Raw genomic sequence first — 12,170 nt, forward strand, 5'->3', positions numbered from 1 at the left:
AGTGTGGGGTGAGTCTGGCTCAAACCTGTGGATGGTGGAGCTGTTTCTGGGGGACCCAAGGCTCAGGCAGGATGTCACCTGCAGGCCGTGACATTGATGGAGGCACTCAGCAGACAAGGTTCCCCTCAGCTTGTGCAGCAGCTCCTGGGTGCTGCAGTGTCCCTGGGCTGGCCAAGACTTGGACACAGGAATTTTTCTAGAGCTCATGGCATGCCATTTCAGTGAGGTGCCCATGGGCTGGCCCTACAGGAACACCAGCCCAATGGAGATAAAAGCCTTTTTAGAAGATTGAGTTGATATTGGTTTTGAACTCTGTCCCAGTGCAAGGAAGCGGTGGCTCGCTTGTCAATGACAGGGCCCACACGTGGAGCACAGCAGGGCTAAACGGCTGCCAAAAGGGACATGGAATGTGTAGGCAGGACTGAGCTGGTACCTAAAGTGATCCTCATCTCTCCCTTGGCTGGTTGCTCCTGCACTGTCACACTATAGCAGGATGCTGAGGGTTTACAGCACAGCTCAGCAGTGCTGCTCAAGAAGAGAAATGCCCCATGGAGTTGGGGAAGCTGTGCTGCCCCGAAAGCAAAGGCACCAAAATAAACAGTGTCTCCCTGATCACTAAATATGTGGAACTAGAAATGGCTTGCTTTTCATAGTTTCTTTTAACTGAGAATGAGTAGGGAGAGCTGGAATAGCTGGGAGTGTTATAAATGATGACATGCCTTTGAACTAGCAGCTGGGTGAATGTCTCATCCCACGCTGTCTATGTTCATGCTCCCCTGTCATCTGCTTGCGAGGGCTAATAGAGATAAAACAATCTGAGGATGGATTTCCAGGCGGAACGGTTCTGCCAGGTGTCTCCTCATGCTGCAGCAAGGGACTTAAAGAAAAGAGAGAGGCCACAGTGCCAAAATCTATCTGGTGACGTTGAGGGAGTTACGCCTGGGGTAAATCTGAGGCCTTGGGAAGGAGGAAATGGTTGGCTTGACCTTGTGCAGCAAAGGAACGTGCTGTCATCAAAACCTCATGAATCCTGTCCCAAAGAGACACAGAAAACGTACGGCTTGTGTCGGAGGGGCAGCTCGGGTGCTGACGGATGGTGTCGCAGTGCTGCCATCCTGCCTGGCTGGAAGGACCATCCATAGCTACGGAAACAGCATTTGCTTTGCCTCTTGCAAAGGTCTTTTTAAAGACTTGAAAAAAATATTTGTGTGATGATGCTCCTTGGGCACCAGGCATCTGCTCTAACTAGGTGTAATTTGTTTCATGGAGCTCCTACTCCTGCAGTGAAAATACCAACTGTGGGTGCGGACACTGGACCCCACCAAATCTGTCTGGTTCTGCCTTTGCATTTCTGGCCCATCCCCTGGTGCTCCCATGACAGTGCCTTAAATAATCCTTCAGGCCACACCAAGAAAGACTTTGGGGAAGTTGAGTAAAACAGTTGGGCTGTAAACCTCTGACCAGAGGAGTCAAGGCTGAATGAACAGCTTGGTTTTGTTATCTTCCACAGCCAAAGAAATACTGGGGCAGATCTGCCTCCATCAGTCTCTAGGTCCCATGTCCTGGCATCCTGCTCATCACCAGGCAGTGAATTTACCAGGGGAAAATTACTGGTTTCACTGGGACCAGAGGATGCCCACCCTGGCACACTGCTGAATGACACTGGTTGCACTGTCTCCATGGGGGAAGGCAGTTGGTTCAAGCCTGGGAAAAGCAGCATAAAGACTCCAGGAGGCACATGGGTGGAGAAAACAGTGCAAAGCAAGACAGAGCTCAGAGTGGGGCTGTGCACAGGGAAAGCCGAAGGGGGGGCCAGTGGGGGGGGGCTTAGGTGGTGCAGGGGTGCTGCTCTGGGCTTGCTGGGGTGGCAGGGAAGTGCCCAGCTGTCACGGCAGCACTGGACAGTGCTATTTAGACCAGAGCTTTCCTGGAAAGGTCAGGTGAAGATGAAGGTTTTTATATATATATTTCACTGACCAAAGCAAATGTATCTCATACACTAATTAAATGTGTGTCACTCAGCCAGTGCTATTGCTGGGGTTATTTTTCTTGCTCCAGTGACCAATATGACCAATTAAATCAACAGTATCCATTTTCTCTCTCCATCACACACTTGAAGGAGAGCAAGACCAAGCTGACAGTGGAAAGGGTTTTCAAATCTGATGGATAAACCCTTGGAGTCTCTCTTTGGACCGCAGGGCTCTGGTGAGGCTCTTGGTGCCAGAGATGGATGCTGCTCTGCGTGAGCTTTCTTCACCCTTTCTTATTTTAATCAAAATCTCCATCTCAAGCCTTGTGCGAGCCTGTCTTCAGTCTCCTTGTCTGATTTCTTCCTGCTGACCTTCTTCAGTTTAGCTCCATGCCAGCCCATGGCGCATCTCCTTACAGCAATGTACAGGAGGAGCTGCACACCCTGTCTTGTAATGTAGATGAGCTGAGAGCACCTGGCGCTTGGAATCACGGTGGTGCTACCCATTCTGATGGTGCCAGGGCTTCCCACAGCCCCAAACTTGAAGTTTAATGAGGTTGAGTCCTTAGGGATAATCTTTGCTGTCCATCTGAAGAAGCTGGATGACCTTCCTTACAAGGTCTAAAAGTGTCAGGGGGAAGAATCAGAAAGATGAAGTCTCATCATATCAAGAGGTGTATTTAAGATGCTGTTTCTGTTAGAGCAGCTCTGTGCTGCTCAGGGTGGTCTGGATTGATGCACAGCTCCTCTGCTTATCTGGGTAAATGCTGTGCTGATGAATGAGGCCAGAGCTGCTTATCAAAATCAATCAGTACTCCACTTAATTAGGGCAGTCAGGGCCAGGTCAGGTTTTTCCCCTCTTTTCCCTCAGCCTTGTGGCAGAGAGGCATAAAGGTCAGAAGAAAAAAAAACAGGCTCAGATCTCAATCCTTACACTACTATGGTAGCTTACACTTAGTCAATAAACAGGAGTAGTAAGGAGGTGCTTTATGGAATGGGTAAATGGGGAGTCTTGGATGTGCCCCCATGTTTCAAGCACCTCTGTTCCCTGCCTATAAAGCAGTGATTTCTTATCCACGTCCCCCTGCTTTCTCTCAGGAGATTTTTGGGTTTCATTCACGTAGAATTAAGCTGCATTAGACACATTTTCCCAAGTTCCTGGTTCTCTTCTTCCCTCCTTGTGTTGGGCAAGCTTGGTGCTGGGTTTGGGAGGGCAGGGTAGCTCTCCTGCAGGTGGGGCAAGGGCAGTGAAAGCACAGAATAGTCTTGCAAGAGATAATGCTGCTGCTTCTCCTCTGCAGAGCCTTTTCAAGGCCTGTGTCGCTCTCCCTGGCTGCTTCTCAGTTCCTTCCTCCAGACTCTCAGCATTCCCTACAGAGCCACTCACACCCCCTCATTCCTGGGAGAGAAAACGACACTTGTCTGAGTCAGCAAAAGGCATCATTTTAATATTTTTTTAATTTAGGATAGCTGTCATGTACTGGTCTTGGCTCTTCAGGCAGGAGATGCCTCTATGAAAGATGCTTCTCAACTCCTATGATGCCAGGCCAGCCATGCATATGTTCTTTACTTCACAGTGCTACTATGGCTGGTGGGATCTGGCACTGGGGAGACTTTCTACCCTGTAGGTATATAATTTCTTACATTTCTGGAGTAGCATCTCTGCTGATGTCAAGAGAGAGGACAGATTTCTGGAGAAAGAATGTTTTTTGGGTCAGGGAAGGAGTTTTGCACCTGATCACACCTCATCTCTTTAAGGGAGGTGTGGAATCAATCTTTGTGATGAAGCGAGAGAAAGCGTCATCACAAAGCTGGGTCTTTATTTTCTGAATATGCCTGAAAGCAAAAACTACCCAAGAGCAGAATTGTTCTGGTGCAAAAACAGTCACGGAGTAGAAGTATGATCTCTTCTGATAACAAAGGACTGGGAGCAGCACAGCAGAGCTGTATCTTGCTCCTTGCTACCTCCGCATGGGACTGTCATGGATTCCCATCAGGGTAAGGTGTTGGTGTTCCCAGTATGGGCTGTTCAGGCCCAGTGCTGCCAGCTGTAAGCATCTGTGCTGCAGCATTAGTGTGTGCGATCAACGGCTGCGCGTGAGCTCAGAGCTGCTACAGTAGAAGTGGATTTGGTGAGTCAGGCTACTTTAGTTTTTTTTTTCAAAGCACTGATCGCATTTCCTTGTATTCTTAAGTAGCTTCAATCCATCTTACTGCATTACAGAAACTGTGTTGATTGTTCTACTGTAGTGACTAATAACCAGCCGTACTCTGCAGATTACCCCAGAGAGCTGGATTCCTGGCTTAGCTGTACCAGGCTTCCTGTGTGCAAAGACACCTTGGGGATAACCTGATTTATTAAGGCACACATGAAGCTTTCCATGAGCAGGAGGGAAAGGAGAGGACCGTGGGGTATGGACAAGAGGCAGAAGGAGTTAAGGAGATAGATTGGTGGGAGGAAAAAACTGGGCATCAGGACCTGGGGTGGGAAAATCTGACCTGGAAAAGGTGGAAAGTAAGAAATAGACTGGATAAAGGAAGAACAGTTAGGTCCTAAGGGCTATAAAAGGCCAACTGTATGTCCCCATGTGCCCAAGATGTTTTGGGAAGAAGGGAGTTTGGTAGTGAAGCCACTTGTGCTTAAAGCTCCCTGAAGCCCAGTGCTCCTGTGTGAGCCCTAAGAGTGAGATGGAGCACAGCCGGCAGAGCCAGCCCTGCTGCGAGGGTGATGGGCAGCCTGCGCACCGGGCTGGGAGTGCTGGTGGGTGTGGATGTCTGTAAGGAAGGGCCTTTGGTGATACGGAGGCACTGAGTAATGCCTACCTTGCAAGAAGAAAAAAACCCAACTCCTGTGATACGATGGTGTAGGAGGTAGGCTGTATGGCCCAAGGAAAGAAAGTTTCCGTGCACACTGCAGCCTTTGGGTAGCAGAGACTCCTGGCCCTGTGGGCAGGCACACTCTTATCTCCATCCCAGATGGATTTTGGAGATCAAAGGTAAGGCGCTCTGCTGCTGTAACGCTATTGATGTCAATCGGGTTGTGCCGCAGGGAAGTTGGCGCTCTCCTTTTAATTACAGTAGGTATTAAACTTGAGTCTTCAAGGTTGAAATTCCTACCTTTTGGCCTGCACAGGATCTATAGATCACTCAAATCTCACTTAAACCCTTAAAGTAGTTCTTTAAGTGTAGTCAAGGCTTAGTGCTGGCTCTCTGCACAGGGAAAATGCCTCCACTGGACGGTTGCCCACAGGCTGCACACGGGGTAATCAGCCACTCAAATTGCTCCTGGTGATCTATAGCATCGATGTGCTGGTGGTGAAGTCAATAGTTCCTGGTGCTGGATCATCAGCTGCTTCCCTCTGGGTCACAGCCTGATGACTCTCCCAGCAATATACTGAACCATGTTTGTGCAGAAAAAGCCTGCCATAAAATGTGCAAGAAACTGCGAGGAACCCCCTGATAAATGAGGTCGGTAAGTCATTCTTTGAGGCTGTGCTGGAACCTGGTTATTGCTTAATAGAGTATGTGCAGTGGAGCTCGGTTTATGGGGTAGGAGCATGCTGAAAGGAGGAGGGCTCCTGGCAGCTCGTTTAAGCACGATGTTTGGGTGCTTTCCCCAAGGCAGAGATATCAGTGGAGGTTCTCCTCATGTGGGTGGTATTGGTGCTTCCAGCCAGCACTGGTGCTCTGATCCAAACTGCCCATGTTGGGTCATCCTTGGCTCTTCCCTCCTTAGGGCTTTCTGCTGGGTCCATTTGGGCTTTGGCTGCTCCTCCAAGCTGTTCCTGGCTGGACCCGTGAGACTGCGTTTGCCTTCCTCCTCACTCCTAGTTAATCATTTTCTGCACAGTGTTTTTCTAAAACATTTCTAGTTTTCCTTTTTCTGGCGTGAGTTTGAAACTCCCCAGATACCATTTCCCTTCTGTTTGAGCTCTGGGACGTAGGGAAATCGGGACTCCTTTCCCATAGCTGCTCTCTTCTCACTTCTTGTCTCCTCTCTGTGGCTTGGTGACAAATTCACTGCCATCACAGCATCTCTGCAGAACCCATGAATCCTCCTTAAGATTTGCCTGCACCACCTTCCAGCATGGCCTTTTCCAGACCTCATCTACCTGCACTTCCCTGAACTTCTCTCCTGATTCACAACCGAACCGCAGCGCTGTTGATCTGGGACAGCCGTGTCCCCGAGCAGCTGTAGGATACACAGCTCCATCGCCATCCCCACGTTCAACAGCTCTGCCCCAGCACTACCCAGACCCTTGGCTCTCCTTTTCCCCCTCGTGTATTATCTGTTGGAGTTTATTTTAAACGCTGGGATAGTGCTACCTCGAGAGAAGTTAACAACCCTCTCTCAGGTTGCATGTCCCACCCCGGCAATGAGCTAACCTCGCCGTGCAGCAGCGTCGTTAACGCTGATGGAGGGCAGTGGATCTGACAGCCGTAGGGCTGGAGGTCAGCTTCGCCGTGGCACACATCTCAGATTTTTCAGTGCAATAGGCTTTGATAACATTAAATGGAGTGAAGAGCTCCTCTCTTACCCAGATTCTGCTCCTTTTTTTCCTCTCCTCTTTAAATTAAGGCGAGGCGGTGTTGCATTGTACGAAGGATCTATTTTTCTACTGACCCATTTCAGTAAAAATTCAGCCCATCTAGAGCGTGTGCTGATTCTGAAGACGGAAATAAATTCATAGATATTAAGGGCACTATGATCAGCTCATCTCACCTCATGCATAATACAGCCTGGAGAATTCCCCGTGGGAACTCTCCTCTCAAGCCCAGTGCTCTGTGGCTGGATGACACCGTGGCTTTTTGTGTGATTATCCGGAGCCAGCTCAAGGTCTGGCTTAAAGGTCTTGTTCAATCACTTCTTCATCAGCAGGATGGGGACACTTGCTGTGAGATGGAAGCTTGGTTTAGCCCATCATGCCACCAGTATGCCAAAGATACTGGCTCTTCAGCCCGCTCCTGTGCATTCATGGCATCTTTTTCAGACCTTGGTTGGGGAGAACGAGGGCAGGGAGAGTGTGCTGAGACAGGAGCTGGGAGCACTACCAACATCTCCTTTTATTCCTTCCTGTAGAGGTCCTGGCATCACCTATCTCAGTGGGAACTATGGACCCAGGGGAGCTTTCAGGCCAGCTCCAGATGCTCAGCAGTGGATGAAGAAGACATTTGTGCAGCTTGGCTATGCCAGTCCTGTCGTCTTCCAAGTTGCTGACAGAAGAGCTACCTCCAGAAGGCAATTAAAGGCACCTAAATGAACTTCCTGCTGCTAATTGCTATCCAAAGGACCTGTCTCCTTCTTCAGAGGGAGCCTTTGCCTTCTCGGGCACCCTGCGGGGCCTTGTTCTGCAATGGCAGTGATTTGTGGCTCCCACAAGGCTGCACACCCTGCAAAGGAGGGCAGTTTGCTTGTGAACTGACTTAAAAATAATTTTTCCCCATTTGTTCCACAAATGAAACGAAACAGCTCAGTCTGAGGACTTGCTGAAAGACTTGTTTCCATCAAGTCTTCGGAAACGCTGTCATGTTTCATGCCAGGAGAAATTGGTTCGAAACTTTTTCCACTGCCAAAAAAAAAATAAATCTTAAACTGCAGTTTCTTCTCTTCCTTCCTCCTGAAGCTGCCTGGCTTCCCCTGGGGCAGGAGTAACGGATTCAAGTCCACCTTGTCAGTGGCCATTGCATGTGTTCATGTAACTCTTCTCAACTCTCGCTAGGATAAACTCAATATGTATATCTCAACAGCACCTAGATCACTCGGGTATCTTTATCAAAAGTCACCAAGATTTCTGGGTTGCAGAGGTCATGCTTCTCAGTTCCACAGCATGATATTTTCAGACAATGTTTTTCTAAACTTTTGGCCTTTTGAGTCTTAATGTAACCACTCAAAAGGAAAATACTCCAAGGCATTAGTCATATTTGCTGGTCATACCTGTGTTGGCTTGTTGCATGGTCCTAACAGTGATCTGCTGACAGGCCACTTCTTGGATACTGCCCATAAGAACTAGGACAGTTTATGTTTAGAGGAGAGCCTTTGATTTGGGAGTTTAGCCTTTGTGCAGCTGTGCAGGTTTGATGTCCTGGTCACAGTATGTTGGAGCTGTTCACTTCTCTAATTTTTGGCATTTACTAAAGAGGTTTTATGCTTTTCTTTTATACGAGATTAAACGCTAAGAGTGGTTTTGAGTGTTTCCAGCTCTGTCCTCATATGCAGTTTGGGGCTTGGCTGGCTGCCCCATCCGCAGTGGGGGTTAGAGCCACCCGTACCAGCCTGGGGAGCTAGTGCTGATTTCTACTCGTGCTCTGGCTTTAAGCAGGATAGAAAATCTATTCAGAGGCTGCCCAAATAATATGACTCTACTTGGTGTATCTAGAGAAGAGATGAAGATCTGTTTGCATCATGTTAGTACATAAATCCAGCTCCCCTTAAGGTGCTTAGGCCCATTTGGATAATGACCTGGAACAACCTGGGTAGCAGGAGGTTACGTGTACCTGTCGCGTCAGCCTCTGCCAGCATGCGAGATTGCCGGCCAGCGGGCAAAAGCAGCCAATTACACCATGCTCAGAAGCATTTCATTCTTTTTTTTTTTTTTTTTCCATCTACCCAGCTCTACAAAATGAATCCTGCTGTAAAGACCTCTACCTCCCACTGCCATCACCTCCCGGCTCAGGAGATAGTGGTTAAAGTGCCCTCGATATTTCCAGCGTGGTTTTTCCTGCTGGTGTGGTTAAAGGCCATGCTGTCCATTGTGGTGGACTGTACTGAGCCACCCGACGCACGGGGACAGTGTGTGTCAGTGCAGTGGGCGATGAGGAGGTGCTGGGGGCTCTGTTCTTACTGCTGATGAGAGGGGGGAATTGCTTCATCTTTATGCTTTAGTACTCTCTGTTTTTGTGGTGGTCCTGTCCCCCTGCTTCTCTGTACTTGTTAGATGAGGGACTGGTTCCTGCTGGCTGTAATACATGGGAGATGGTTCTCACTTGGGATTTCTGGGCACTCCCCTGAGGTAACACTGAAAATCCAGATTCAGTGTGCATGCCCATGTGTGTGTATTTTTGGGAGGGAATTAAGGAAGCATTGCGGTAGATGTAAACTACTGCTGAAGATTCATGCTGAATGCAGTTGGGTAGTGCTGGATACAGATTTCCAGGCTTGTCCCAAAGGAGAAGTGGAAGAGGCAGTCACAGATGCACTATCCCACCTGGGTTTTATTGCCATGCCATGACTTGGAGGCACAGCAGGACGGAGATCAAAACCTCTTTCTGCCCTAGAGGTTTCTGCAGGTTTCCTGTAGGTTCAGAGGTACCCAGGGTAGGGCTTGTCTCTTCTGTTGTCTCTGGCTGCTAAGCAACACCCTTAAATTATCTCTGCAGATGTGACATCACCCAGTGACTGTGTCCCAAGGCTGGGTCATGTAATGTTACTGCCAACCTGCTTAAACTTCTCCCCTTCCTTTTTGGTCTGTTCCATGCACGTAGCTTCTAGTTTCGTCTCCCTCTGGGTACCAATAAGATGCCCGTTTCCCTTTGATGTGCAGGCAGGATAAATGAGCCTCCCCATCAGCTACATGCCTATTGCAGACTGGAATGCTTCATGCTGGTGGCCAAAGCAATTCCTGGAAAACGTGGCAGATTGGGAACAAGCCGTTAGCCCCTGTCCGCTGCCGGGGGAGTGCATGGTGGCTCAGATTGGTCTGCTGCATGTGTGCCTTTTCCTTAAAATTGTGATCTTTGAACCGATACCAAGTCAAATAAATTGCTTAGGGTAGAAGGGGTTTCTGTGCCTTAAAATAAGTCCATCAATAACTGTCAATCAGTGGCAGCTAGCAGAAGTCGGAAGTCTCTGTTTGCCTGGGTGGCCTCACTCTGCTGTTACCCAAACTTCCGAGAGGGCAAATCCACCTTCAAGGCCCCGATTCAGCAGCCAGAATTGCACGGAAGGGGTTGATGCACTTGGGGTCTTTCTGGGGCTGAGCTTGTTGGACTCCTGTTCTACCGTGGTGAGTGAGCCTGGGAGGGCTACCACCAACTTCTGTGTTGGGGCTTTTCACCTTATCTATGTTAAAACAGCTGCTGGAATCAAATGGCTGAAAGAAGCGTTTAGCATTCTAGCAATAAAAACTGATTTTTAAAATTCTGGTTATGGTGAAAAAGCTGAAAAAGCAGTGGGAAGCATGAGGCAGTGAGTGGTGTCCCTCCCTCCCAGAGTGTTTAACAGCAGAAGCTCCCATCTTTCAGGCAATTCCCAACTCCCAGTGACTGCTCAGTGCCCAGAGGAACGCCAGCCTGATGGGGATGTGATAGCTCTCCTGGTTGTCAGAAGGAACTAGGTCTGAATATGCAGTGAACCCAGGTCAATTCGGGACCACAAATCCCTAAAAACCTGTACCTTTTAACAAACAACCCTTTTTGTTTAACGATTCGCCTGAGAGTAGCCCCGCGGTTTCCAGTGCGGTTGTGTTGGACCTGTAGTTAAAAAATCACTCGTGTACCAGGCAACTGATTTGTTACTGGCCCCCTTGGGCTCTGCTTGAGACAGATTTCACTGGGAAAAGAGCTACAGAAAATGTCAGCAGACAGTGTGTGTGTGCGCCAGAGACTCCCAGCAGCTGTGATTTCAAATCGATTTTATTTTCCCCTCATCTAAAGAGTTTTACACTTGCAGGGAGACATTTTGATGCATTTAAAAACAAAACAAGGAAAAGGCTTGGAGAGAGAGGAAGAAGCCAAATGCTTTCTAGTTAGAATGAGAGATGAAGAGGAAAATGGAGGTACACTGAGACACCTTTTTGAGGTGCATTCTTGGCTTGGTCTTAACGCTTCTTGTGATGGCATCTATCATCCTAGTGTTCCTTAAAATCCTTGCCTCTTTACTTGCCCTCGATGCTCTATTTCTGCCTCCAGATGAAAGTTTTATGTACTGCCAGTGACCTGCTGCTCATGTAAGGGTAGATCTGTCTTTTGGGCTGATCAAGGACCCATGTGTCTGTATGTGTGCTGAGACAGACGTGGGACCAGGGGATGATCCCCTTTGTATTCCATGTGCTGTTACTTCCTGGCTGTTCCAGCACTGTCTCTTGTAGCCTAGAATCAGCAAGGCAGGAGTGAGCAGCCATCCTGGCTCCCTCACCAAAACCCTTGGATAAAAAGAGAAACTGGATGTTTGCAGTCTCCACCCTGGCTCTCAGTAACCTAGAGAGATGTAGGCAACAGGACAAATCCTCTTCAAGACAGTCTGGAGGCCAAGGAAGAGGGGAATGGGGCACACAGAAGGCTCTGGGGAGTGAGGAAAGAGGAAAAGCTGAAGTCTGGATAGGGAGCAGGATACCTGCATCCCACTCACAGGCAGTGTGGGATAGGAAACCTTATCCCTCAGCCTTCTTTGAAATCCCTGAATGCTTTTGCAGAAGGAAGAAGAGGAGAGCAGAAGAAGGACTTTGGCCGAGGTGGCCTTCAATCAAAGGGCAGGAGTGGTGCCCTGTCTGCCCTGGTTCTCTCCATGCTTTCCATCTGCATCGCCCCTGTCTGCCTCCTCATTACCAGTGCCCTGGAGGCTTTGGCTCCTCCTGGCTGAGGTTAAGCTGAGGATCCCACCAAGCATCCCACCCCAATGTGGGGCTGTGCCAGGCTGGCTCCAGCCCCATGCTGCATTTGTTACAGCCAGCATCCTACTCTCCTCATCCTGCCCCACTCCCATTATACTCATGCGTTAAATACATTGCAGATGCTCCTGGATGTATTCTTGACCCATTTTCTCTGGAGTCCCTGCAATCTACTTTGTTGGAATAATTGCAATTTATTTAAATGTCAACAAGCCACACGTGGGAGACAGCAGTTGTGTGCAAGAGCAGAGCAATTACAGGGAACAGGGTCCCATTTTACCACTTGAACAAAGATCCAAGCTAGAAGAAAAGACAAGACCGTTTACGTCTATTAACTGATCACTTACCCCCCCACTCCCAAAGTCCCCATGTTCCTTTATACTACTTCTTTGGGACTATTGCTTAGTGCAGGAGCTGCGATATAAAACCAGCTTCTGATGTTGCTTCTGTTCCACAGTGTCTACTCAATCCAGAGGAATTCAGTGCTGATTTAGACCCACAAAACTGCTGGCAAAACCGAACCCTGGTCCTGCCCAAACAACTTAAACTGTAACAGAGATGCAGAGGAGACCAACTTATGTTGGCACCATTACAAC

Source organism: Tauraco erythrolophus, chromosome 28 (assembly GCF_009769465.1).
Source record: "Tauraco erythrolophus isolate bTauEry1 chromosome 28, bTauEry1.pri, whole genome shotgun sequence".
NCBI lineage: Eukaryota > Metazoa > Chordata > Aves > Musophagiformes > Musophagidae > Tauraco > Tauraco erythrolophus.